At 51.4% G+C, this 23,781-nt stretch overlaps 1 pseudogene; it reads left to right on the top strand.

Annotated features, from left to right (window-relative positions):
* Window positions 1–967: 967 nt before the first annotated feature.
* Window positions 968–2,790, top strand: LOC118893204 (annotated as a pseudogene).
* Window positions 2,791–23,781: the final 20,991 nt, after the last annotated feature.

The following is a 23,781-nucleotide window of genomic DNA, read 5'->3' as shown; positions in this document are numbered from 1 at the left end:
GACGACTCCATGTCTTTCTGCTCTGATGACACGTATATCTGTCCACACTTTTAAATAAGGCCACAGCTTCCACATGATGAGCAAATGACCTTCATTCTTGTCCTCAGTTGGTCAGTTTAACAGACAAGGGAGACTATGGCCTCCATCCCCCTGCTGCTCAGACAGGGTCCAGCAAGTGCCCATGTCTGCAGATAAAACCTGCACTCTTAGTGGGGACAAGCCTTTTTTTTTTTTTTTTTTTTTTTTTTTTTTAACAAACCCTGGTGTCGAGGGCTGACTTTCAATAGACGGTAGCGAGGAAGCTGCTTTGCCATGTATGAAATCCCAAACCTGACAAGGTTCCTTTAAAACCCAAACTACTTTTGCATTAACAATGTTTTGAGTATTTAAAAACTCATTTATCTCTTGAGCTAGGTACAGCTGTAGTAATTCATGTGATGTTTAGTAGGGAGGAGTCTGAGTTCTCACAAAGCACAAACCTGCCTAAGGAAAGGATGAGAGCTAAAAGGGAAAATCTGAGTCATGCATCTAGGCTTTAAAATATGTCATGTGATCTCACCTGAATCAAAACCATCCTGGGGTTGATGTGCTTCCATGGTGTCAAAGAGAAAAATCCAGCCAGAAAGGGCTTCAGAAGAGAATCAACCCTCAGAGAGGCACTTCTGGGAGAGTTCTCAGGGAGCTGTTCTAGCTCCTTTGTTGTAAGGAAAACTGAGGAAAGTATGGATGCTATAAGGAAACTGCAACCAAGGAATTTCCTGCTCAGAGACCACATGCGAATGAAACTAGGAAATATTCTAGTGGGTAAACACGAATGCTGAGAATGCCAGTCAATGGAGATGGATGCTATTTGAACCAGGTGATGGATGGACCAATCACAAACCACTGAGCTCATCGTTGGCATAAATTAAAACCTGAGTTTCCAATGAAAATATTTGTGCCTTTGAGTTCTCTCTCCCTCTCCCAAATGGCGGCCTCAGCAAAAAAGAAGAATAAGAAGGGGAAGATTGTCTCCCTGACAGACTTTCTGGTTGAGGATGGAGGGAATGCTGGAGGAAGCACCTATGTCCCCAAACCAGACAGCTGAGCTGATGAAACAGACGACCTAGAAGGACATGTTTCAACCACTGGCATAGCAATGATGGTGACGTGTGTAGGGCACTTCCAGTTGACCGTTCCATCCTGCCCACTGCTCCACGGGCTGCTTGGGAACCCAATATCGACTGGAGCTGTCTTCCCAAATTGCCACCCTACACTGCTTTTCTAGGGAACCTGTCCTATGATGTGACAGAAGACTCCATTAAGGAATTCTTTAGAGGATTAAACATCAGTGCAGTGTGTTTACTGGGTGAACCCAGCAATCCTGAGAGGTTGAAAAGTTTTGGTTATGCTGAATTTGAGGGCCTGGATTCCTTACTCAGTGCCCTGAGCCTCAGTGAAGAGTTTCTAGGTAACAGGAGAATTCGAGTGGACGTTGCTGATCAAGCACAGGGTAAAGACAGGGATGATCGTTCTTTCGGCCGAGATAGAAATCAGGATTCTGAAAAAACAGATACAGATTGGAGGCCCGTCGTGCTGCAGCTTTGATGGCTACCCACCTAGAAGAGGTGATGAAGGCTTAGAGACAAGTATCGAGACCGTTATGATTCAGACCGATATCGTGATGGGTATCGGGACAGTTACCGTGATGGCCCACGCCAGGACATGGATCGATATGGAGCCAAGATTGCTATGATCACTGAGGCAGCAGAGATTACAATAGAGGCTGCGATGCCAGGATGGGCAGTGGCAGAAGAGCTTTTGGTAGTGAGTACCATAGGGTGACGTCTACAGAGGAGGTGAAGGCCGCTATAAAGACAGGTATGACAGACGAGATGACCAGTCATGGAGCTCCAGAGATGCATACTTTTGGGATGACTGTAGGCATGATGACAGATGTCCCCACAAAGACCCACACTGAACCTAAAGCCTCGGGGTACTCCTAAGGAAGATGATTCCTCTGCTAGCATGTCCCAGTCTAGTCGAGCAGCCTCTCTCTTTGGAGGAGGAGAGCCTGTTGGCACAACTGCTAGAGAACAAGTAGAAGAGCCACTACAGAAGGAACAGGAGAAACTGCAACGTCAGCTGGATGAGCCAAAGCTAGAACAACGGCCTCTGGAGAGACATCCAAGCTGGCGAAGTGAAGAAACTCAGGAACGGGAATGGTCGAGAACAGGAAGTGAATCATCATGGACTGGGACCTCAGCCACATCTGGCAGACATGCACGAAGGAGAAAGAGTGAGAAGTCTCTAGAAAATGAAACACCCAATAAAGAGGAAAACTGTCAGTCTCTAACTTCTAAGCCTCCCAAACCTGAACTGCCTCTAAAGGTAACGCCAGCCCCTCCACCAAAGGAGAATGCTTGGGTGAAGCAAAGTTCTAACCCTCCTGCTCAATCTCAGAGCTCAGACACAGAGCAGCAGTCCCCTACAAGTGGCGGAGGGAAAGTAGTTACAGCTCAACCATCTGAGGAAGGACCAGCAAGGAAAGATGAAAATAGAGTAGATGGGGTGAGTGTCCCAAAAGGCCAAAGTGGGAACTCCAGCCGTGGTCCAGGAAATGGAGGGAACAAAGACCACTGGAAGAGGTCAGATAGGAAAGATGGCAAAAAGGATCAAGATGCCAGATCTGCACCCAAGCCAAAGAAAACTGAAGAAAATCCAGCCTCTAAGTTCAGTTCTGCAAGGAAGTATGCTGCTCTCACCATTGATGGTGGAGATGAAAATGAGGGAGAAGATTATACCAAATAGACCTCTGCATTCTGTGCTTTCTCCTAGTCTCTCTCCCCCCTGGAACATTCGAGAGCAAATCAAACCTCTATCCAGACAAGAAAAAATAAAACTCACCATCTCTGGAAAAAAAAAAATTTGTAAAAAGCACATACTCTTCCCATTCTCAAAGAAGTGTCTTCACTTTGTTTCTTAGAGACCTCCAACCCCATGTAAACTGTCTAGTTGTAAAGTGTGCTCGACACCCAACCACACACTCCAGAGTTGCTGGGACACTCACGATGTTCTCTTCACAATTTCTCTACAGTCCTGGGATTGTTGATTATAATACTGACTGTATATTTACCTAAGAAGCTTTCTAAAAATCCAGTATGAACAAATTCACAAGTCAAAAAACGTATTGTCAAATTATGCATCCTGCTTTTGAATTCAGGAGTGATGGTCACCAGCTCCGGCGGATGAAAGATGGGGTCACCTTCTTTGACATGCCTTCCACGGAGAAATGGGGTCTATGTCCCCTCCCCTTGGACCTGGGCCAGCTCTGTGACTGCTGACTAATAGAACACAGAGAAATGATGTGACTTTCCAAATCCAGGTCTTAAAAGAATGGCAACTTCCTCTTCTGGTCTCTTGGAAAACTCACTCTTGGAGCCCAAGGTAACTGTGGAAGAAGTGTGACTCCCTTGCTGGAAAGATCATCTAGACAGACCTTTAGACAAACGGAGGGGACGAGAGGCCCAGATGGGCCTGCCTCCCAGCCATCCCTTTCAAGGTACCTGAGAAGTGAGAGAGAAATCCATGTGAAAAGTGGACCCTCCTGCTGCAGCCACCTAGCCTGGCATGGATCAGTGAAACCTACTCAGAAAATCCCTTCCTGCACTCCTGAACCTACAAACCTTGAGCAAATAAATGGTTTGTTTCAAAGTATGAAGTTTGGAGATAATTTATTTCACAGTAATATCTTCCAGGAACTGAATTTGGTCCAGGGAGTGGGGACCCACCATACCAAAAACTTCAGACAAGTGGCTGGAAGGGCCTTGAGCTGATGGTGGATGAGGGTTTGAAGGACAGTAAGAAGATCGTCATTTGGGGGCTAGAGAGAAGGCAGCCTGCACTACACAGCAGCAGAAAATCCAGCTGCAATGCATCCCACGGCAGCACAGAGAGGAGAAAATACACTTACTGAGCTGGTGGATTTGGTGACAGATATTTCCTGGCAGAAAGCTGAAAGTACCAACGAATTTCCTAGACACATATGATAAGATACAGACAGAGAGATGAGGGTATAAAAATACAAATAAATAAGAAATATTTAGTTTTCAGACAGAATTAGAGGAAACATAAACTGGGACCTGCTGAGTCAAAAAATAAAACTGCCTCTTGACTGGAACCTCTTCAGTCTGCAAAAGACTCTCAAAATAAGAAATGACCTCAGGGAAAACATCAAACCAGGGTGAGCACAGTTAAATGGTGGCCTTAGTATGAAGATCTCCAGGGGTAGTTGTAAGACCCTTTGTTGAGACCTTAGAAGTATGTCAAGACATGTATATTAAGATCTCCAAGAATCTTAAGAATCCTTTCAACTTGACTAGAAGGCAGCTAAGGGTCTTATGACCCTGGCCCCGTAGCTCCTGACGTGCAGTCCTGGAAGGGCCTGCTCCAGAAAGAGATGTGGTATAAACAGAATATGTCATAATCTGATACACAGGAATCCCACAAGATTTTTAAAGAAAATATATCCTCTAAGACTGAAAGAGGCAGAGACAGGACAAATACAGGACTTTGACTTTCCCCCAATTTTCACACACAGGAAGCAGGCAGAGAAGTCTTCTGATCTAGAAACATCTGCCATTTCTTATGGAAAAGGAAGGATGTCTCAGAGGACAGAACCAAGGGCAGGAAGGTCTCAGTCAAGTAACTGGCAACATGTGCCTGGTTGGACATCTGGGTTGCTGGGGACCAGTGACTTCACATGCTCTCTGCTGTCCCATTTTTTGAGCAGGCATGTCTACTTTATCCTGTGTACATCTCACCATTTTACACTGGATGCAAGAGGGAAAGATAATTTGTCTTCTTAGCTCAGAGCTTTTAAGATCAAAAGGAACCCTTTTAATGGAATCCTGCCCAAGGATCCTTATCCGTTGGTCTGATTTAGTTTAGGAAATCCTGGACTTTGAGCCTGAACCTGATGTTGTAATGAGATTAAACTTGCAGGGATCTTGGGAGGGAAGATGAGTATATTTCACATGTAGGAGAAATGTAAGCAATTCCTGGCCAGAGAGAACACTGAGGCCATTTCAAGATGGACATAAATGCATTCACTCTCCCTGCTTTGGGGTGTGGGACCTCTGTCACCTCTCCTTAAATCTGGACAAGGCTTGTGACTGCTTCACGTGACAGAATGTGGCAGATTTGGCCCCGGTTTCCAGACGCAGACGTAAGAGGTAAGGGAGGCCTCCACTCTCTCTCTTTTGGAATACCCGGTGGGTCACCATGTCAACAGTCCAGCTACCCTGCTGGGAGCCATGGGGTGAAGCCCTGAGACCACGCGGAGTGGGGAAGGACATAGCTGCCCATCAGGCACCAGACGTGTGAGTGAAGGAACCATCTCAGAAGTGGACCCCCAGCCAGCACCTCAAAGACCAGGGACAAGCCATCTGGCTGAACCCTGCCTCAGCTTCTGGCCACAAAATCTGGGGCGAAACAAGATGGTGGCCTTAAGCCACTGTTATACAGTGTTTGTGGCCTTGGAAGTAGCTGAAATATCCTCCTTATAATTTGTTGGCTTCATGTCTCTAAGAAACTTTAAAGAGAGTTAATACTCCCTGACTCAGCCTCCAGGCAAGCAGAATGGCTACCAAGTTACCAGGGCAACCAAGGCTCCTGTGATTCATCTAAGATTAGATGGCAACAGCCTTGCACGAGGACAGCAGCTGTATTGCTCACCCCCTCCTCTAAGCCCTGAATTTTCATGAAACTTGGCATCTCCAGAGCCTACTTAGACTGTAACTTACCTTTTAAGTGAATGTCCTTTTCCCCAATTAAACTAGACTTGCAGTAGAAGGTGCAAGGAAGCCAATTTCCAGACTCAGAGCTGGCAGATCCTTTAAGAGCAGTCATTTCTGAGCTGTTTCAGGTCATGATTGCTTTTCCTAACATTAGTTATACTAGAAATGATAAAATATTTACGTACGAGTGTTAGATCTTTATGTCCTTAGACTACAGACATTTAACATCTATTGAAGCTTTTATTTACTCGGCCCATCAGTTTTCTGCAATTTGACCATCCAGTGATTAACCAAAACTGAAAAGTTTGTTTCTCATGAATTTTTGAAAGCCCCTCTACATTTTTATCAGTCTTATAACAAAGAGGAGCTATGAAAAGTATTATTTCAAAAGTTGAGAAAACGAATATTTGAACTTTCTTATCGGAGCTCAGAGTCTTAACTGTGAACTATCCCATGAGCTACCCTATACCCTCAGTTTGCTCTGGAACCAACCAGAAGAGCAGAAAAATATTTGTTGGTTTGCTTCTTTATGCAAAACCTGTCAGCCCCAAATCAGCAAGTGTTCCATGGAATAGATCTGTGATGGGACCTGTGGGGTGTTATTATGAAGATACACACTTTCTCACAATACTGTTATGTCACTCCCAAGCTCAAAGGAGAGGTACAGAACCTAAGATTTGTTATTTGTAGGCTTTTCACGCTAATGGAAAACTATGTGTAAATTCTGCCCCTTTCTGAAGATTGGTCATTCTCTTCAGTAAATTATCATCTAAAAATCAGAAAAGCATTCCATATAAAAGACAGATGGGGACTTCCCTGGTGGCGCAGCGGTTAAGAATCCACCTGCCAATGCAGGGTACACGGGTTCAATCCCTGGTCCGGAAAGAGCCCACATGCCATGGAGCAACTAAGCCCGTGCGCCACAACTACTGAGCCTGCGCTCTAGAGCCCGTGAGTCACAACTACTGAGTCCGCGTGCCACAGCTACTGAAGCCCGTGCTCCTAGACCCCATGCTCCCTAACAAGAGAAGCCACCGCGATGAGAAGCCCGTGCACCGCAAGGAAGAGTCGCCCCCGCTCGCCGCAACTAGAGAAAGCTCACATGCAGCAACAAAGACCCAACACAGCCAAAAAAAAAAAAAAAAAAACAGACAGATGTATGTGTTGAATAACAAACAGTTTGGAATAAAGCAATATTATTTCCAATGTGGCTTATGCTATAAATATGGAACCTACAACAATAAAATTATTTAGAAAATAATATTGCAGATTTTTAATTCTTTGACTTTTAGCTGTAAGACTTGAAAAATACCTTCAGCCTTAGTTCATCTGAACTGCCAAAGTTCTAAAATCCCAGTTGATTAGAGCTTTATTCTTAGTAAACAACAATTCTGAGAAATTGAAAGATCTATTTTCTGTGCAGTTCATGTATTCATTTCATTGTACAACACAACCCAGGAGATTTGAGGCATTTAAAAGAAATTTTCCTGTTTTCTCTCCCTGGCAATTGATTCTCACAGTACAGACTCTGCCATTTCGCCTGCTGACAACCCCGGCTGGTGGGTGAGGTGCCTGCCAGGCCCCGACTCCCGGCTTCTCAGGCTCCCTTCCGGACTCCGTGGCCAAGCGGCCAGCCCCTCAAGTGGTGGCCTTGGTCCATCGGGAAGGCCAGTCTGAGACAAGGATGGGAACCGCATCATGGGACCGTCGCTCCTCTCGTCAGCCCTGTGAGCCCCCAGATTCCCACCTCCTGCCCCACGGCTGCCCCCTGCACCCTCCACCCTCAAGGCCTCTGAAGGGGCCAAGGCTGATGCTGGGCTTCTGGTCAACCCACTGGGCACCCTAGTTCCTCTCTGGCGACCACAGCTCCCACATCGGCGGTTTAACTCCCCAGCTCATGGTGGGCCCGTGGTCCATCTGGGATCTCGGCAACCCCACCCTGAGCCTCCGGCATCTGTGCTCAACACGGTGGCGTGTTGAGGGACGGGCCAACTAGAAGACCTCTTCACCCTCCCAGAGGGGCATCGAGGCCAGGAAGGAGGGAGCAAAGACACAGTCAAAAACGAACCAAAAACAGCTACCTGCGATGCAGAGGAAGCATGTTGTGCGGTGTGGATGGGAGAGGGACGCTAGCCGAGCGGGTGGCCAGAGGGAAGGGGTAGTGGGCGGGGGAAAGGTCTCAGGTCTGAACGAAGGGACGAGCACCCCGTGAGGAGCTGGTGGGCGACCTGAAGGCAGGTGCCGGCCCAGCTCACAGCAGACCGCAGAGGCCACACGCAGTCCCACGGGGATGGCACGCGGGCAAGCGAAGGTGAGGCTGACCCATCAATGAAATGCCAGCTGAGGGTCCCAAGCTGGGAAGCAGCATGATGTGAGTTACATTTTTCGGGGTCTCTCTGACAGCAGTCAGGCAGGAGGCAGACCAGAGTGGACGCAGGGAGGGCAGGACTCAAGGCAAGAAGTGACCGAGCCCTGGAACTCCAGCGCGAGAGGGCCTGGAGAGCGGGCAGGTCCCCCTTGGAGCCCAGTTGGCCGACTTGCTGTTGGTTGATTGGGGGCGGGTGTGAGGGGAGGGGGGATCGCCGGGAGACCCCCAGGATGTTCTACCAAGAGGAGGACACTGGATGGGAGGTGGAAGAGGCACTGACCCTTAGCCAGGTCCCCCCGAGCTCTGGGCCTGTCGCTGGGCTGAGGTCACCGTGGGCCCCTCTGCCCAAGCCACGCTCAACGGGACCCGAGGCTGCTGTGGGCCCATAGGTGACCCCGCTGCTGCCCTGTCCCCGTCCACTGCCCTCCCCACAGGGCTGCGGGCGTCCAGCGGGCTCTCCGGGCGGGAGATAGGGAGGGGCTGCTATGGGGCCCTCATCCGGGACAGTGCAGGCATCCCCCGGCCCGCATCGTCCCCCCTCCTGCAGCTCTGACCAACCGCGTGGCCTCTGCTGACCTCCTGTCCCAGGTCTCAGGACCGAGGTTTCGAGAACGGTGGGAGAGGAGGAGCCCACTTGGCTAGTGGTACCCACAGACGGGCAGCCTCCCTGACGCTCATCCGACCGGGAACTCGGCCGGGCTCCCAGGACAGGCTGACCCCGAGGACAAACCCCTCTATTTCTGAAAGACAGCAACACGTGTCTCACCTGCAGGAGTGGGGGCTGACTTTCCGGAAAGCAGCACCACTCAACGGCGAGACCCACTCCGTTCTGATGCTGGGAGGGTCCCAGCTAAGGGGTCCAGCACACGCTCGGTCGCGTGGTCGTATATGTTGTATCTGCAAAGCCCCGGGAAATGCAGAAATGCAGCCCCCCAACCAGCCCATCCTGGGAGGCCCTGAAGAGGCTCCAGGTCATTCAGAGGAAGGTCCCTCTAAGGCAACCGACAAACAGAACCCACGGCCCAGCCCCACGATTCGGCCCCAACCTCGCCGTGGAGAACATTCCTCGCTGTGCAGTCACAACGGGCAAAGCTGTCCCAGGCGGCTGAGTTTGGGATGATTGTTTCCAGACCCGTTTCTCCCCTCCTTGTTCTAAGCTTCTAGCGTGACCACGGGAGTCCGTAGATTCCCATATGGGGGGGACACTATTTGGTGAATGGGTTTAACCAATGACTCGGTCCTGGGGTTTCTTTCTTCAGCTCAGGAACCTGATGCCACCAAGCCTGATCTTCAAATTATTTATCAGTCTCAGCAGAAAAGTGAAAACTGACGTCTAGTTAGAAGGAAGCCCTCTGTCTGCTCATAACACTGGCCCTAAGGGTTGAGGTCATTGTACCTGCAGCCTCCTGGGACACGCAAATCATTTCCCAGTCACATTTTCTAAAAGATAACAGTGGCATTACAATTGAATTCACTGGGTAATGATAAAAATTTTAAAACACTCTCTATTGAAATCCAGCCATTATTTTGCTGATTCTCCTGTGCTTCGCAATCACAAGTTTCAAAACGGCTGATTAGCCATAAGTCAAAATGTAAGGCTCTGGCATGAGTTTTTATACAGATGAAGAAGCCTGAATCTTTGCCGGTGCTCACCTGGCGACCTTCTGCACGCTTTACTCTTTCTTCCAGGCGTGTTGTGATTCTACAGGTGAGTAAACCACAGCCATCGACATTTGACTAGACTTGACCTTTCCTACCCAGACATCCCTCTGGATGGAAGGTATGTGACTCAGTGAAAAACAATACGTGAACACTGGAAATTAAATCCCTTTTTGTATTCAGTGAGCTTGTGTCTGAGGGAAATTAATGCTATTTAAAGATATCGCAAGAGGCTTAGAAGAAAGCTGGGACTCACTGGCCGCTCCACGTGGCTTACACCCGCTGTTGGCTCCATAAACTGTTTAGACACGGTCCTCAGAGACCAGGAACTGCACGCCTGGCACGCAGCGCCTCCTTTTACGCAAAAGGGACCTTGAAAGCGGCAACTGCTTCTTCTAAACCTGTAAATTACACCGTAAAACCCTCAAGCAGGCAGGGCCTCTCCAAGCCTGGTCTGCACTGAGGGTCCCCGGCTCCTCGGGCACCCAGGTGTCCCCAGCCGCAGGCCGAGGGCAGAAACCTCAGAAGGAAGAGGCTGCAAGGGCGAGAGGAGGGAGAGCGAGTCCAACGTAAAGGGCGCCCAGCGCATTGTTAACTCGCGGGCAGGCCTGACGGCGCCTCCTTTCTTCTCCCTGAGCCGCCTGGGAATGAAGGTCCAGGCACCTGCACCACGCCTTTGCTCTGAAGCATCGCAGGTCCGGGTCCGTGTGCAGATGTGGTCCAGGTGGGAATCCCGGACTTCGGCAGAGAGAGGGCGGACACCTGCGATCGGCCAACGTGCTGAGCCTCCACCCCCCAGAGCCCGCAGCAGCATTCCCCTGACGAGGGCAGAGGAGGGAGAGATACCCCAGAAGAACACCAAATCCCATCTTCACGGAGAGCACCCTTAGTCATAAAGTCTTAGAAAGAAAGGACGGAGGGAAGGAGGAGTGTTCCAACTTTCAGATCTTGTAAACTGTAATAAAAATCCAGAAGTGATAAAGAAACTCAAAAGTTCAGAGAGAAACTACTTTTACGACGTTCTTCTTCATTAATAGCAGGCTTCTGGGGGCAGGCTGCAAGCTACAACAGCAGACAAGCACCAAACATCCTGATACATTTATCAAGAAAATAAAAGACTTTTCAGTTGTAGAAGTATATATAAGGCCAGAGAAATATGTCAAAACTAAAATGATAAGGAAAACATCAGGTTCAGAACAGCTGCTCAGTATGAATGCATTTTGTTCAAACAATTTGGCTCTAAAGATGGAGAAGCCCGAACACATATTTGCCAAGCTATAACACTGGTGATCTCTAGGTACTCGGATTATTACTCTACATTATTATTATTATTATTACTACTACTACTAGCATTTGCCTCTCTGATGTACATTTGCCATTTATGTAACATTTGCAAAGATAGAAAGGTCAATTAAACACTTTTGGGGCAAATAGCCTACTGCCACTTTCATGCTACAAATTGATGCAAACCTGCTCTTCTTTTCATTGGCACTTTAGAAAGCGTAGGCTCTGGAGTTTTTGATGAAAAAGTCCAAGAAGCCTGCCGTCCGTCCCGTCTGTAGTGGGGTGGGGGGCGTCCCCCAGACCTCCGCTGCCACCGCTGCTTCCTCGGCAAGCCAGGTCCTGCGATGGACCCTCCGTTCAGCAGGGCGGAGTCAGCTCCGGCCCAACCGGAAGAGGCTTCCCAGAGACGGGCCCCGGCTCCCGGCGCGGCCCCGCCTGTCCCCGGGGGTCCCCCGTGCGAGGCAGCTGCACCAGACACTTGTTAAAACACGACTCAGTCCACGACCCTGCAGCAGGATGGAGCCTGAACTCAACTCCGGAGGCGACGGGGCAAGCGGGGATTTGCAGGCACAGGACGGCCCCTGAGAGCAGCCGGCTGGGGTCTCGGCGGGGAGGAGCCCGACCGGGTGCCGGGGCAGAGAGAGCAGCCGCAGCCGCTCGGCAGGGCCCTGTCACAGCCAGGCAGCGTCCCCGGCGCGTGGGAGCCACGCCGGCCCAGATTGCACGCAGGCCTCCCGGCCCCGCCTGCCTTCCAAAGACGCTGTCCCTCCGGCCTGGGCACAGACGTCCACCTGCTGTCGAGGAACGCGCGGAGGCTGTTGGTTGTCGCGGCTGCGTTCCACGCGCTAGGCTCCTCCGCTCGCGTCCCGTCTGACCAGGGCCACCCGGACACGACCGTCCCGCGGGGTCACCTTCTCCCCAGAACCGGGGGGGAGGACGGGGCTGCGGGCGCACCTCAGGCGTCACCCACCTGGAGGGTCCCCCGGGCAAGGGCGGGAAGCACGGTCAGAGGGCGAAGCGAGGCCCTGGTCCCTCTCTCCGTGTCCAAGGTCGCACACAGACTCCCGGCCTGAGCGCGAACGTCCCCACAAAGGAGCAGAACCCGGCCACAGTCACGCCGGGCAAAGCGGCTGTCCCCGCACCTCACGCACTGGTTAATCTTATTCACAGATGTATTCCAGTCAGTCAATTGGAGCATATTGACTGCACGCCTGCCACGTGCCAGACACCCAGCAGGGCCCTGGGCAGAGGGTCAGTGGGGGGGCGCGGTCCTGCCCCGTGGCACCAGGTCTGCCGGGGTGAATGCCACGGAGTCCTTAGAACAGCTTGGCTCTCCTGGTTCTTAGGATGAGGATGAAGCCACTAATACCTGGGAAAAGAGGCAGGATAAAGAGAAGCAGGGCATCTTCTGCTCCAACGTACGTGTGGCCGTGTGGCCAGGGTGGCTTCCCCCCGTGCCAGCAGACAGCCAGAGAGGCAAGGCTCGGGCGCGGTGTACAGAAGCCCTCGCCTCAGCTCCAGGCCAAAGGAAACCTTTAACTCACTGTGTTCACCATGATGAAGCTCTCATTTCTGCCGCCCCTCTGCATGGGCCACGGGGAAAGGCCAAGAGGAAGGGGAGGCGGGCAGATCTTACGAGGCCCTGGCAGCCGGCCTGGGACTGGACCCGAGGGCAGAGGGCACAGGACAAGCAGTGGATGCTGCCCGCGGAGCCCCTGTGCCTCCGAGCGGAAGGAGATGGACATTCTGATGCCTGGATGGTCAGGCCACCTCCAAGCTGCTTGCTCAATTCCCACCGGCTCCAGAGAGGAAGTCTGGAAATGCAGTGGCTGGAAACCAGAGGCCGCAGTAATTGCCCGGGGTCTGCTGAGACTCGCTAACTGCTTCCAGAAAGGGAAGGGGGTCCCTGAGCAGTGGCAGCGAGCCCCTCAAGAGGGCCCCGGCCGCGCACCCGCTCAGACGGAAGTAACGCGCATCTCATCCCCTCGACGTCGGGATCCAGGTGTGCGGGCGCAGGACCACGTGACCCGGTCCCTCAAGGCGGAAACTTCTCCAACTGCCTTTATTATTCCACTTTCCTAGGAAAAATGCTCTTTCTTTGGATACAACTTTGGGCTTTTCTTTAAAAATAATCTTTTTAAAAATTATAAGTGTTAATCTAAGCATATTTTCCAACTAATTCTCATTTGATTTCCAAGCCATCAGAAGTTCTTACCTGCCTTGGAGCCTCGGCTCAGGCTGGATAAGGTAGCTCAGGTACACTGACTCACCAAACTCCCATAAAATAAACACTCAAAAACACTAGGAGACAAGTGGAGAGGCTCTGAAGGCCCTCTGAAGGGTTTATCTTCTCTTCACAAATTTCAAGGTTTCTTTTTTTTTTAAAGATTTTTTTTTTTTTTGATGTGGACCAGTTTTAAAGTCTTTATTGAATTTGTTATAATATTGCTTCTGCTTTATGTTTTGGTTCTTTTTGGCCCCAAGGCATGTGGGATCTTAGGTCCCTGACCAGGGATCGAACCTACACCCCCTGCATTGGAAGGCAAAGTCTTAACCACTGGACCACCAGGGAAGTCCCTTCAAGGTTTCTTAAAGTGATTACACACATACTCCTTGAGCCCTGTCAGGACACAAGAGCCAAGGAAACATGTGTGTGAATATTCATGCAGCATGAGTTGTAATAGACAAAAACTGTAAACAAATTACATGCCCACCTAGTAGTGAATTTGTAGACGCAATATAGCACATCCACAGATAGAGTCCAACCCTCAGTAAAAAGGAACAAACTCCTGATGCATGTTCCATGTGGATGAACCTAAAAAAAATGCTAAAAAAATTTATGCTGACACAGGAGAACATATATTGAATTATTCCATTTATGTAAAATTTCTAGAAAAGGAAAAACTATACAGATAGGAAACTATGGAGGCAGTGGTGGTGAGAGTGGGCATTGGGGCACTGTCACACTATTTGATGTGTTTGAACATTTGAAACATTATCAGGCATTTGACAGATGGATAAAAGTCTGTGGGAAACGTCACACTAGTTTCCTAGAAAATTAAGCAGTGAAAACAATTAGGCAAATATTAAAGGAAAAATGCAAAGTTACACAACAAAAGAAAAATAATCACAGTGCATCGCTTGGCCCGTCAGTAAATAAAAATGATTTAACCAAAACTAGTGATAAAAGTACGTTGAAAAGACAGGGTAAGTCATGTTAGAAAAGATACAGGTTAGGACATGAAAGGGTTAAACTGCAAGTACCAGGAGGAAGTCGATAGATATGATCTAAAATGAGAAACCAATACATAGTAGGATAACAGTATTATTTATAAATATAGAGAACAATAGTTGTAGAAATAGGTAGTAGAAACAGAAGTGTTTCTGGGGAGAAAAACTAGAAGATGGTGAAGGTGGGATCTGGAACAGGATTGTGTTCCACATAGTATTGTTTGATTTTTAAACTATGTTTGTGTTATTTTTGAAATAAAACTATTCTGAAAAGCAAGGGCATCAAACAAAATGTCATTACAATCTACTTTTGCCATCTTTTCAAAAGTATATTTTAACTCCAAAAATGTTGAAAGAACAAAAATTAATTTAGTTCAAAGAAAGACTCACTCATATTTTTTTCTTATTTGTATCATTTTGCTGCAGATAAATGAAAATTTCCTCATGTTCTGGAATCAGAACCATCAGCAGCAAGGAAAGTGGCCAATCAGATGAAGGAAGACATTGTTGGGTAAGGCTTTCAGGAAAGGCCCTCTTTGCCTTTCTCCCTCTTTTTCTGCCTCGTGCCTGGAATGCAGATGTGATGGCTGAAGCATCAGCAGCCACAATAGGACTATGAAGCAAACTGAGGATGGAAGCCAAACAAGGTGGAGCAGAAGGGTAAAAGGAGCCCTGATACCTGAGGAGACTAGCGCTCCCATGACAGCCATGCACTGCTCACCTCCACCCCCCTTGGATGTGGGAGAAAGGTGTGTTCTGTTTTATTTAAGCTACCACTGTTTTTACTAGCCACCTAGCTCAGTTCTTTGTAGATATAGCTTTGCAAAATCCTCTTTCTATTCTTGCTTCGTGGACATCTAACTTTCCCTCTGAACACTCCAAAAATTAATCTATTTCGTCAGCAAAGATTATATCCATGGGAGCCTGGCAAGGAGCTCAGAGCTGGAATTCACGACTTTCTATACAGTAGCCTGTTCGTATTTCAGATGCCCCTCGTTAAAAAGTTTCTCTGAATATTGATCAGCAAACACCTTTCCAGCAATTCACACCCACCATCCTACTTCTGTCCTTAGGCCAAAGGTACCCAATCGAACTCCTCTTCCCAGACAGTTACTGAGCTAAACATCTCCCTTGGTTTCTGCCTCCACCAATGAGATGCGAATGTTGGAGGGGATTTCCTGGGGGCGGGAGAAGTTCCCAGAAGGCGAAATCACACCTAAAGATCCTCTGGCCACAGCCCTGATCAGTCAGGCCACTTGCTCCTCTGCTAAGGTGACAGGTCACTGGGACCTGCACCAAGTTGGTGGGCACAGTCGTGGGTTGAATGGTGGCCCCCCAGAAAACACACCCACACCTTCATCCCCAGACCTGTGAATGGAACCTTATTTGGAAAAAGAGGCTTTGTAGGTGTAAGTAACGCAAGGATTTTGAGATGAAGAGCTCATCCAGGACTACCTGGGTGGGCCCCAAATCCAACCACAGAGACCAGAGGAGAAGCCATGTGAAGACAGAGGCAGAGACTGAGAAGATGCAACCACGAGCCCAGGGACACCTGGGGCCCCAGCAGCCGGGAGAGGCTGGCAGACCCTCCCCTGGAGCCTCACCTGGAGGGAGTGCGGCCCTGGGGCACCTCGATCTTGGACTCCTGGCTCCTGGCTCCAGAGCTGGGAGAGGACAACTTCCTTCTGTTTTCAGCCCCAGAGCCTGGGGTGTTTGTTGTGGCCACAGGACACTAGCGCTCCCTTCTCACGCCCCCCGCCCTGTGGCATGTTCAGGACCCCCCAAGCTGCCAGGCCCCAGGTCCCCCACACGCTTCTCCACGCTGCCTCCTCGCTCCTGACCTGGGGGTTTCAGGTTTGCCAAGTCTGTGCCCCAGAGACCTGGGTGGGATGGGCGGCCCCCAGCCAGGGACCCGGCCCCTCCAGGGGAGAAGGGGAGACTCTCCACAGCCGGGGCTGCAGGGCGGGATAACCCCACTTTGTGGAATTCCAGCAAAGTGCCCGGCTCCCTCCGCAGCCCCCCCGCCAGCTCCCGTGCCCTGGGTGCCCTCCTGAGCCGCGTCCCCTAAGTGGCCATTTGACGTCCTTTCCCCAAACACAGATGCCTGCGAGGCTTGTTTCCGCGGTTCATTATTTTTCTCATGAAAAGTAATCAGTGTTAAACCCGTTCACCTTCCAGAGATGAAGGTCTGGCGGGGAGCACGTTAAGTCTGCCTGACCCTGCACCCGCGCTGCACGGAGATCTTTGAAAAGGTCGCGTGTCCGTAACTGGGAAGAGGTCCTGAGGGACGAAAGTGGCATTCGGATATTTTCCTGAAACGCACGCACAGAATCTGGGGAAGGAGAGAAAAGTCCCTTTACGTGGTGCTTTTCTAATTGAACGGGTACACTGGCCGCCACCCGTGTCGTGGACGGAGTCCTGTAAGCCACGGCCACAGCCGGGCGCAGTGTGGCCTGGGCCGCTGTGCCCGCAACGCAGAGTCCCCGCGACAGAGACCCCAGGGCTCTCAGAGACCGAAATGTTTCCTCTCCGGCCCTTTACGGGAAAGCTTACTGCGCCTGCCTGACACAAGGGCAACGGGCATCTGCGGGAAGGAGCGTCTGCTGACACGTGTGTCATGTCACAGTTTATCACAGTCGCCGAAACGAAATGAAAGCAAAGACCCAAAGTCCTCGTCTCTGGTTATCTCTGGGTGGTGTGATGGTGAGCAATCTTTGTTTCCCTAATCTTTTCTTTGTTTCCCAAATGTTCTACGACGAGCATTACAACTTATCCCAAAAAAATGGTTTTATAAAAGTTGTCATCAAGTAGCCCCAGGCCACACTGCTGTGTTTTCCCCAGAGGACAGGACCTTACGTGGGGTGGCCGGGTTAGGGCTCAGCCAGGGGCAAGCGGAGGGTGAAAGATAAGAAAGACCCACCCGGAGAGGAAGAGGGGGAGACGACGGCCCAGGAGCACCAGGGGAGCCGGTGCACTCACGGCGGGCGAGGGGCAGAGTCGCCGGGACAGTCAGGGAAGCTGGCGTTCCATATTCCCAGGAGGGAGTGAACCCTAGGATCCCAAGGGCAGGGCAGGCACAGCTGAGACCTCATTCCGCGGGAAGCCCCAGGCCCCTCCTGGCCCTTTGCGACCCCCCCCCCCAAGGACTGAACAGAGGGGCAGCAGACACTGCAGGTTCTTCTGAGGGCGGGTCTGGGCATCAGGAGGACAGAACAGAGGTGTGTACAGGGGTCACTGCCACGACACGGGGGTCACTCCAGGACACGCAGACACGGAAGCAGACCCGTGGGTGAGGACATGGCCATAACTGCCAATCACTGACCTCTAGAGCTTTGGGAAGGGCTCGCCGTTTGGGTGTGGTTTCCCTTATCTGCTTCTCTGTAACCAAACACCCCAAATTTGGTGCCCCTTGGCCGGCATGGAGCCGGCGGAGGTCCAGACCTTTTACACCGTGCTGGCCTCCTGGAGGCCAGGCCCCTTCGGGCCAGGCTGGGAGGTCCCAGCAGAGCCGTTCTCCGAATTCTCTGGAAATATGTACAAAGGGGGAGGCAGCAGGAGCCGCGTCCAAAGAGCAGATCTGAGAGGCTTCCTGCACGGGGCACCACGTCCTGGCACAGGTGTGATGCGAACTTCCCGCCGCCCGTGCGAAGGAGGACTCGCTGTGGACAGACAGACGCGGCCCTGCAGCCCCCACGTGGCTCCCGGCCGTTCCGGCAGAGGCCTCGTCTGCGGAGGGGGAGCAGGACGTCCCCCAGCCGCGGCGTTTTCTCCAAGGTGGGGCAGCACAGCCCTATTTCCCGCAGATTGTTTCTTCTTGATTAAAAACTGATTTTCTGCCGTGCTCTCAGAATTGCTTTTTATTGCCTTTGGAGGAATAGAAGGGAGAGGAATAAAAAATCGACTGTAAATAATCCTCCTCGGAAAGGAGACTTGAAGAGAACAGAACCTAATTTGTCTGATTTTCTTCTTTGTAAAATAAGCTCATACTTAATGAGAACGGTTTATGCTGTGTGTATATCATCTTTATGTTCTGAGGGAAATGTGGAGAAATCGCGGTTTTAAAACATGCCCGGGATCAACGCAGCGGCAAAATGAGCCCGGCACGGCTTCCATGGAAACCCCTCTGCACACCAGGGTGGCTTTTTTTGTCCCCCTCACCCCCCGATAACCCAAAATGCAGGTAACATACACTGTATCCTACGTGCTCAAGCCAAAACTGGATAATCTGTGGCATAGTTGAAACACGCAGATTACAGCAAGCGCCCTTTTGAAATCACATATCTCCTGTTTACTATAAATCCCTTTACTTGAAGGAAGCTCACAATTTAATAACATGTCTCCAGGCCCTGCTCAGATGCGTCGACTGAAATATAAGATTTTAAAAACCGAGACACAGCAGACAGGAGAGGCGTCCTCTAGGATCCGGGAGAGCCCGTGCGCACGGCCCTGGGCGAGGACCTGGCGGGCGGCGCTGAGCCAGCAGGTCACCCCTGAGCCAGCGGAGGGGTCCTTTTCCTGTCCCCAGAGGAGTCTCCAGGTGGGGCAGAGCTCGTTCTCTGTGGACAGTGGAGGTGGCTCCTGTGGGGAAGCGGAGAGGTAGGGGGCCTCCCCCAACCCCGGCAGCCGATCTGGGGTCAGGGAGCCCCAGGGTGGACCCTGCCCACAGCTGCCCTCCCGCCTGGCTTCGGGCTGGGCCCCCGGCCATCGCTTTGAGCACGTGGCTTTACGTACATCTCAGCCGAGGCATCCCCGTCTGATGGAGCCCTGGTACCCGCTGACGGGACGCAGAGGTTGAGGGTGCAGACCAGAGGGCAGGGCCCCCCGACCCAGGGCCGCGCCGACCGCCTAGCTGCCGCTCACAGCTCCACACGCTCGCCTCCTGATCTCCCGCCCCCAGACGGCACTCAGGGACCCAAGGGACAGGCGTGCAGGGCGTGCTCCACCAGGCATGCATGGGGCACGGCCCGGAGATGGGCCCCCGTGTGGCTCTTAGGTCATCGCCCCTGCCAGCCTGGCCTGAGGGGACTTACGTCCCCCCACAGGGACCCAGAGGTGCCACGGGGCAAGGCCACGCAGACAGAGGAGGGACACAGGACCCTTCTCCCACGAAGGACGCTGAGGCTCTGAGAGCTGCAAGGGCTGAGACCGGCCTTGGAATGGGCTGGGGGAGAGGGGCTGCCGGTGCCCCACTTGGCGAGACCCGGGCGCTGCAAGAGGCTTCAGCATCCCCCCCCGCCACGTCTGGGAGGAGGACAGTCGCGGGTCCTGAGGCTGTGCGTACTGACCCCCTGACCTGCTTCAGGTCGGGCTTGGGGCTGAGGACGAGCAGACCGACGGCGGGCAGGTGGGCTGCTTCCACTGCCCCTCGCCCACCCCTGCAGAGACGCCGGCCCAGCACCCGTCCCACGCCCCACGCATCAGGAGACGGCCGGCTGCTTGGCCTCTGGGTCCCCAGCAGCACCGACCTCCGGCCTGCGTGTCCTCTGGGCGTTGGCTGAACGGAGGCCTGCTTGGGAGACAGCAGCTCTTCCCTTGCCAGCAAGGATGCCCACTTACAAGAATGACAGTTTGTGGCTTGTTCTTCCAAAGCTCTATGTGCGAGAAAATCGTGGGAATTTTGGCTGCTTGATGGTAGAAGCAACCAACCGAGCGTTCTGGTTCTCCGCCAACCCCCAGGTCCGAGCCAGCATTACGCCAGATGAAAGCAACCGTTGCCTGAATTTTCTCCTTTCCGCTGGTCTGACTTATCACCATCTTTATATCACAAAGTAGTGAGAATGATCTTTTTTATAAAATGCAAATATCACTATTTTTAAACCCTTTGGCGTCTCCCCATAGCTCTTGCAGTAAAATCCAGCTCCTCACCAGGTCCCCAGGTCTCTCTCTCCTCCCTCCCCTCTGCCCTCTCGCCCACCTCCCCGCGCCACCATTCCTTGAACTTCCGGGAAACCCAGGCAGCTCCTTCCCTTTTAATCACTCTCTGACTCAATCTTGTCCTTCAGCTTTCAGCTCAAATATAACCTCCTCCAAGAAGTTCTCCGACCTCCTGTCTCAGATGCCCCGCCTCCACTGCTCTCCACCCCTGCTTTTCTCCCTGCAACCTCCAGCCTGGACCCTGGACCGATGCTGTCACCTCCCTCCAGGACATAAGCTCCACGTGGACAGGCCTTCCTGGCTTGGCAAACTCACTAGTTTATACATAAAACAGATGCAGAAAAGAAAGATACTGCTGACCTCATGCACCTTATTTTTCATACTACGCATAAACATGCATGTACCTATGCATAGATTATACACATGCATATGCTTATACCTATGCATGCATGTATGCATAGGGCTCATATGTGAGCACCAAATAAATAGAAATCCTAATAAGAGCCTGACTTGCTGGCACTGTGGCTTTCTAATCTTCTTCAACCCCCCATAATAGGGAGAAAATTTCTAATTACCACCCGTTTTCTTTGTAATTTATCATCTCTGATGCTGCGCTTGGCCTTGAACCAGGCCCCAGTCCCGCTCAGACAATGAAATGAACTGACTTCCAACGTCCAAGAGTGTTTTTCAGAAACACCGCGGTCCGGGCTCCTTGAGGGACAGTCGTCACATCTTGCTGATGAGCAAGAGTCAAAACTCTGTGCTACTCAGTGCAGAGGTGGGTTTCTCCACATACAAGGATGCAGTTTTATGCAAATCAGGATTTCAACCACCCACAGGGACACAGATACGTCACCTGGGAAGAGGACGCGTCTCCCAGGCAAGCGAGGCAAGACGATGGGTTCCCTTACCCTCTGTCCGGTGTTTCTCACTGTAGGGCCGTGGATACTAGGGGGCCTCACTGCTTGCTTGTGCACCGCACCCCCAGTTCCCACCTCCTAATTGAATAGAATGGAAGTGGAACAGAATGTAGCCTAAGGCACAGGCTTTAACCCCAGACCCACTGTGTTCGAATCCTCTTCTCTCTTGCTCTCTCTCTGTGTGAGAGACTGGTAGGTTACTTCACTTCCCTACATCTATTAACTCATATGCGAACTGGATAAATATCCTGAAAGTGTGGTTTCTGGGACTGGATGAGATAAGATGTTATCTTACCCTGGGTCCCTTCTCCTCCAAAAGAGCAGAGCCTGAGGCAAGGGTCTGCGTGCACATGGGAAGGTGAGTGAAGGGACAGGCCAGGGGTATGGTGAGTGGTGAGTGACAGCTGTCACCAGTGTCAGAGTCGGGAACACAGCATCTGGAAAGTACTTGCAATAACTAGATGACCAAATTTGCTGACTGGTTTCCACCTGTAGCGTTTAGGCTCATTTATCATTTGGGAGAAAAGAGGCGTGGCAAGGGGAAGCCAGGAGGGCAGAGAGTGACCGAGAAGGAGGGACAGAGAATCAAGGGGCTTTGGGGACTGCCAAGTCTGCCTCTGTGGGTTCCGACTCATCAGAAGATCGCATTTGTGGACAAAGGTTTGTCTCCCTGGTGGATGCTGGGTCCCCCTCTGCCTCTCTGCTCCAACCCCCCAGCCTCCCAGCAGGTAACTCAGATCAAACAAGCCGGCGCTTGCATCTTCTCCTTTAATGGAGAGAAGCGTGTGTCTGTCCCACGCCTGGCTCGCTCCCAATTGCTCCCAGCCATCCCTGCCATGCGGCTCGTCAGGTTACAAAGTCTAACTCCACGGCTGGTGCGGGTGGGTACTATCCTTCTTCTTATACAAAACTACTCACTACCTACTTAATCTACCCTGCTCTCTCTACCAGCCTATGGAGCCGGTGATCAGAAGGCAATCAACTAAACCAAGAAACAAAATCGGGTCTAAGAACTCAATTTCACTCTTACCATTTGCTAGTAATTGAAATGAGTTTAACCTCTTCTCCGCTGACTTGAGTTAGTGGCGCCCCAGAGGCCGTCAGAAGCTCTGCTCCGTGTGAGGTTGGAAGGTTTAGTTGGTTAAGGGGATCCAGTAACCCAGCAAAACTGTACACTCAGAGAGAAAGTTCGAGAACACGGTCACGAGAGACGGAATTTAGGATTTTCTTGGCCGCGAGCATCAGGGAGCCTGGCCACAGGCTGGCGTCACCCACCGTGGACTCGTCACCCACAGTGGGGGGTCGTGGGCAGCACGAGACCCACCCTGACCCCCTGTGGGCCCTTCTCCATCCTCGGGCCGCAGTGACCACGTCCAGCAGACGTGACCACATCCAGCAGAAAAAGAGGTCCTCTCTCTCTGCCTCTTTTTATCACCAAGAAATCTCCAGAACCCTGAGCGGACTTCCCTTTACCTCTCGGTGGTCAGCATGTGTCACACGTTCGTGCTGGTGGCTGGCAGCTTCTGAAGCGGCTTCCGGTGGCCCTGACCCCTGGCTTTAGTTCCTCCCTGTGGGTGGGGGCTGGACTGGTGACTCAGAGGTGATGTTCGTCACATCTGAGGTCAGGCTGCACACATCTTAGGAACAATCTGTGAGGGTGATAAATCACTAAGGCAATGCTTGGCCAGTCACTGGGGCAGGGAATCAGGATTGATCCTTGGAGCTGAGGTCACGGTCACCCTGGGGGAAGGGTGGGCACCTGCCCAAGCCGGGGTTTCCCACGAGGGTGAAGATCAGGCAAGTGGGAGTTGTACACTGCTTGGGAGAGTGACTGTGAACGCCTGAATTCATTCATTCCTTCATTCAGACCCATCTTCTGAGCGCCCACTTCTCCCCCAGAAATAAGCTACATCTTAAGTAAGTGTTAACAGTGCCCTGTGGAATTTTGTGAGCCTGGGCCCTGACGGATGATGGTGGGCACTGCTTCCCAGCAAGCAGGAGAGCTATTTGTCTCATGCCTGGCATTGGGCTGAGCTGTGAGTTGATGCACTGTTGGCGATGATGTGCTGTGATGAGAGCCTCTTCCACGATACACTACGATTCCTGTTACTGGCTGGATCTTCCTGAAGTCTCAGAAATGTGGCAACGGATTAAACCATGGAAAAGTGGTTGAGTGAATTTGGTTCTTTTTCTCTGTCAACTTGCTGGCAGACACTACTGAAGAATATTTTTCCAATGAGGTGCTTATGAAAAACATTTCTGAGGACCATAAAATCAATTGAGTGTAGAAGAGAAAGCTCTTGTTCCAGGAAACTTTGCTAGAAATTCAGAGTAAAGGGATGCAAGGAAAAAGCAAAAGAAGGAGAAGGAAGGCAAACCAACAAAGGACTCTTCAGCCCAGCATCCAGGATCACCAGCCCCAACCCAGGCCGAGGGGGCGGGGACCGGGGGGGCTGCTTGGCTATACACGTGTGTGTCGGGAAGTTCCAACAACACATACCAACCTGCCTTCCTCTTTAACCAAATGGCTATGTCACGTGAAACATGAAACGGGTGACAAAAATGAGTGGGGTCTCCAACTTTCGGAAAAGTTAAGTCGAGAGGAAGATTCACCCCTCACCTCCCCCTCCCTAGAGCTTCCAGGCTGACAGCCACCTTGACTGTGACC

This window comes from Balaenoptera musculus, chromosome 3 (genome assembly GCF_009873245.2).
Source record: "Balaenoptera musculus isolate JJ_BM4_2016_0621 chromosome 3, mBalMus1.pri.v3, whole genome shotgun sequence".
Taxonomy (NCBI): domain Eukaryota; kingdom Metazoa; phylum Chordata; class Mammalia; order Artiodactyla; family Balaenopteridae; genus Balaenoptera; species Balaenoptera musculus.
This window is presented reverse-complemented; position numbering and strand designations above follow the sequence as displayed.